Source organism: Thunnus maccoyii, chromosome 24 (assembly GCF_910596095.1).
Source record: "Thunnus maccoyii chromosome 24, fThuMac1.1, whole genome shotgun sequence".
NCBI classification, from domain to species: domain Eukaryota; kingdom Metazoa; phylum Chordata; class Actinopteri; order Scombriformes; family Scombridae; genus Thunnus; species Thunnus maccoyii.
In genome coordinates this window covers 13,629,878-13,635,242 of record NC_056556.1, presented here as the reverse complement: position 1 = coordinate 13,635,242, position 5,365 = coordinate 13,629,878, and positions in this window count along the sequence as shown.

Genomic DNA, 5,365 nt, shown 5'->3' with positions numbered 1-5,365 from the left:
GGTATATATACACTGGGGAGCTGATTAGGGAATTGGGAGCAGGTGTGGAGGTCACGTGATGAACTTCTGAAAAGCACCAGTACTTAAAAAGCTGGATGGTTTGTTAATTCTAATAACACACATCTAAATCTGCTCTTTTGTGTTAGGACGATTGGTGAGATAAAACTTGATATAAAAGAATGCACATCTGACCGCTGAAGATCTTTCATCCTGTAGGAATTAAAGCTTTACTTGTTTGTATTCACACCAATCACAGTTCAGCAGCAACACTTTGTACTTGGTGAAACTCCAGGTAGCCATAAATATGTATTTTTGAAGATATCGAGCAGCAAAATGCCTCCTGACCAAAACCCCCTGCCACTTAATTCGCCAGACAGCAAAGTTGGCCTCAGTAGTTTTTGTGTGCTGTCAGTTCATAATGGAATTCAGCAAAGAGGAATGAGAAATGAGATTTTGTTTTCAGAAGTTATGAATCAAGGGGCCACTGCAGAAAAAAAGAAAAAAAAGAAAAAGAGTGTTGAATTACTCAAAGGTGTTCCAATTCACCTATGAATGCGGAAGATATTCTTAAAACTAAATACTTAATATTCAAAATTCCTAATACCAAACTCCTTCATCAACTCTTCAGGTTGGCCAAGTTATTTGTCCTTTATCCAGTTCCTTAAAGACGCAATTTGCTTATCCTGGTGGATCCCCATACAAGCCCCTCTTGACATTTTTAGCATTTTGAATAAACTAAACCTTTCTGCAAGTTTGAATTATGCTCTCTCAGAGAACTGACTCAATCAGCTCAGTGGTGCAGGCATATTCGAAGTGCCTAAAATAACACCCGGACACACTGCCTACCTCTACCTGAGCAGCCTGTGTGTGTCATGGAACTGCTGCTGCCAGCCCTATCTGTCTACATAGAGTTTGACTTTAAAACAGTAAAATGTAGTAAACATGTCCCGGTGCGATGCTGAAAATCTCCAGTTAAAAGGTCCAATGTAGCGGTAAAAGTACAGTTAAGATGCCCAACGTGATGATAAAAATCTCCAGTTAAAATGCCCGATGTGACATTGAGGATGTCCGGTTGGTGGTCTCGAACAGTGTTCTCCTACTGCTTTTGCAACTTTTTGCCAACCTTATAAAATAAAAGAAAGTCGCATTATATTGACGTCACTTCAATGGGAATGATTGGCATATCACCTGCATGCAAAATTGGACTTTGTTGCATGCACTGCACGCAAAGTGTAAAGTCTTCTTACTTGTACACAGATTGAAGAGACTGGGCTGAATAATATGTGTGGTGAGAGCGGCCATGTTTTAGTATGTATAACACCGCTTTGAAACCAAACAATTTCGTCTCAACATTGGCAAAACACTATTGTCTCATTTCATTATTGCACCTTGGCTGCAATATTAATGTGATTCTGTGAAAACCTCCATCATAGTAAAATATTTAATTGCTACAAATCCTTGCCTCTTTCTTCTTTTTAATTCAGATATAGTTATCCAAGGTAAGTGAAGTGATTTGACCTTCTACCCTTCCAAACGAGCGTCCTCACCGCAAATCATTTTGTTGTGGATAACATTAAGAACGAGGCTCTCACTTACTCATCTCATCCTCTTTCAGACAGGAGAATACATCATCAGCGAAGTGCACAGGGTACAAAGACAGCTGGCTCTTCAGATTAATTTCAGCATCTCCTTTTTCTCTCCTCCATGGAAAAATAATTCATTTACTTGATCTTCAATGCTGGTGAATCTCTCTCACTTTTCTCTGACTCCCTCTCACAAACAGTTTCTCCCTTATAGACACACACGAGTACACACTAATGCACTAACGCACAATGTCAGGGACAATCGCTTTGACCAGGCACAGGGCCAAGGACTGTGTAAGAACCGTAATTTCATCCCATTGCTAAGCTAGGTCACCTTATGCTTGACCTACCTATTGTGTGTGTGTGTGTGTGTTGCTCAGATAAGAATTGGCAAGGAACCATGTGAGGTTCAATGGAATGGGAAAACACTACTGGATTCAGTGGGCAAAGGTGAACACCACATATTGGTACAGTGACATTATGGATTCATAACCTGCCTTTCATGTTGCCTGTTCTTTTTATATATATGTATAGATAGATAGATAGATATCCTGCAAGTCATTCAATCTAGTCTTAAAATATTGTTTCTTTAATGTGGGAAATTAGGAACAATTATAACAATTGTTTTGCAAGCAAATTGACAACCACGTGTCTTTTGTGAAAGGTTTACTCATTGAGAAGAAGTCAACACTTTAAAGAGCTGGTCAGTACTGTAGAACCACAATCGTCTTGCTCAAAGGCACATTGACAGTGCAATAGTTCACTTTCCTCACTCATCTTTGTAATACCACTGCGACTGTCTTTAAATTGTGGTTAAAAACTTTGATGTTTTCCGATGCCTTTGATTGAACCTAACCTACTCTTTCTGTGGTTTTAATTTGTGTTTTCAGTGTTGTATGCTGTATTTCTTTAAAGCACTTTGGATTCCCTTCCCGTTTTGCCTTTTGTCAGCGACGTTCAGCATCCAATCCCGTATCTTTATCTAGGAGTTACTTCATTCATTTTCCTATCTGCTTCTCTGAAAGAGGTGATGAGCGACAAAAATGGGTTTTGTGGACACAATGGCTTCATTTTAGAAACATTTCCATGGCATTTATAGAATGTTTTTAAAGCACCCGCAATCACATTCAAACAGCATTTGCCATCTATATCGTACAGGCATGATGAGGGCATGTTCATTCCATTGTGACCTGTTTGAATTGCTCAGCGGGGGAGAGAGATCTGAATTTAAAAGACATGTCCTAGATCGACACATTCAGCACATTGACCTGCTTTCATCACCATTTTTATGAGGGACACACTAATGAATGCATACAGTACATACAGTACATGTACACACACAGGCATATATGTACCATATGGGAATCAGTGAGATGCTGTACTGTGGAAATCATACTGCCAATATATATCTTAAAATATGCTGTCATCCAGCAGTGTTTGAATGTCAAATGATCACTGCACTTTCACACTGTCTGCTGAAAATGACTTTTGTCAACCTGATTCTAAATTAAGATGCGTAGAATATAAAAAGTAACATTTTTTTACGTTTTTATTGAAGGTTAATTCTTTGACTATGAGCCATTTTGGTAGGGAGGATAATAGAAGATCAACCAAATCTTCAAGCACATACAGAAGATTGTTTAATTTCTTTTTTATGTCTTGAAATAATTCCTCATCAGTGCTGCACTTTACATATTGATATCATATATATCATATATATGTATATATTTTTGTTTGATTCATTCAACATTCATTTGAAATCTTATTCTAATAATGTACAATACTCTTGTAAGTTTTCCAGTTCTATGATTTTTTGACTAAATTAATTTTAATAAATTTTTATATTAAAATATGCATTTTACTCACCATTTTGTGATAAAAAAGAATATCAAACAGCATCAGTTTTTCTATTATGGAGGATGTTCAGAGTTTGGCTTAATATAGCAAGATTCATAACTAAAACTTAATTTAACTTGTCATAATATAAGTTATTTTTAGATATATCTACATTTTCATTTCCAGCCAGTGCAGCAAATATTAGTATATAAGACAATCCACAGGTATTGGCAATAGCTGTTGTTCAGTGATTAATTTTATTCATGTGCAAGCTGCTATTAAGATGTGTGTTGTGGAACTATGTACGCCCCTCCCTCTCTGTGGGATTACACTTTCATAAGTTCTGTTATTATTTAAGTGAAATCTGATAGCTGTTTGGGGTGAACAGACAGGTGACATGCAAAAACCCCAGGACCTTCATATAACAATGTCACACTGATTTCACATCTCAGGTGCATTTAATGAGTGTATGGACAATGGCTTGAAGGGCAACACTGATTAGTATGCAGGACTTGTTCACATACTGGCCCGAAAAATAACACAACAGGTGATAACAAGGAAACAAAACTGACATTAAACTGACATTGTTTTAAATTGAACAAATTAGCTATTTTGGTAACATTCTGAGAGTATAAAAGGGCAGTGATAATAGGGAGCCAATAATCCATTACTAAATGTTTTGACTCATCTTGGACTCACCGGGAGGATATATTTTACTAAACTGTAACGGTGCACTACATCAACCACTTGGATGCATAATGTCTACACTGACAAAGAAAAAAAAAATAACAAGCTGTAAATTCATTGACAAAAGGTAATAGAAACAGCATAGCTACCATGTGAAATTTCTGAGATAAATTTAACCCAGGAATTCCCGGGATGATTTCATCTAGGGAATTACTCATAGTTCACACACACACACACACACACACACACACACACACACACACACACACACACACAAACAGATACATAAACACAACAAATCATATTCCATCTGCAATCCCAACTGTAGGGATAACACTGCATTTGAAATTAATATTATGCACTTCTAAAGTTAATAGGGGCACCACCTCTATTGATTAATTAATTGATACATAATTAATTAATTAATTAGGAGGAAAAATAATTAAGCCAAATGAATCAGTCTTATACCTGAAAGTCATGAACTCTGAATACAGGGAACCCCATCTTCTGATATAAAAGAATACAAATACAACAACTTGGCGATAAATCAAGATATTTATTGAACTACTAAGAATAGGGATGAATAGGGAAACACTAAGAGATAGTGAGCTAGTAGAAGAAGGGAGGATAGTCCATTCAGGTTGGGCAGTCTGAATCTGAAAAGAAAAACAAAGTCATTATTTTCCAAAACTGTCAATTTTCTCTCCGTGACCGGTGGTGAGAAGGCACAGGTTTTTAGTCCTGTCCAATGTTTCACTGGGTTTTTGTGTGTGTGTCTGCTCCTGAATCTACACAGACAGACAGTTAGGCCAAAAGGAATCATAATGTTTTTGAAAGAATTAAACTTTTCCTCTAATATTCCTGGGTTCCTTGTCCTACAAAACAGTGCACAAGCAATAACAGTCAATATTCATAATGCATGCACAAAATCCCTCCAATTTGCATAGCATACACAGACATCAGCTTCTGTCCCAAACACTAAAATAATCACCACCATGCGCTCAAATTATCAGCCAGTGCATAATTGTCTCCTCGTCCTTTTTAATCACACCACTGTCAGTCTTCTCAGAGATAATAAATCGTCTTCTGCTGGCATGTAGAAAATAAAAAACACCAAATGGATCCCTAAAGAAGCCGAGTCCCAAGTCAGAAGCCAACCTCTGAGGGTTTCAGCCTTTTTATTGTTTTTTTATGATCCTGTTAACGTATGTAAAGCGTCTTTGAGTACCTTAAAAAGTGCTCTGTAAATAAAATTTATT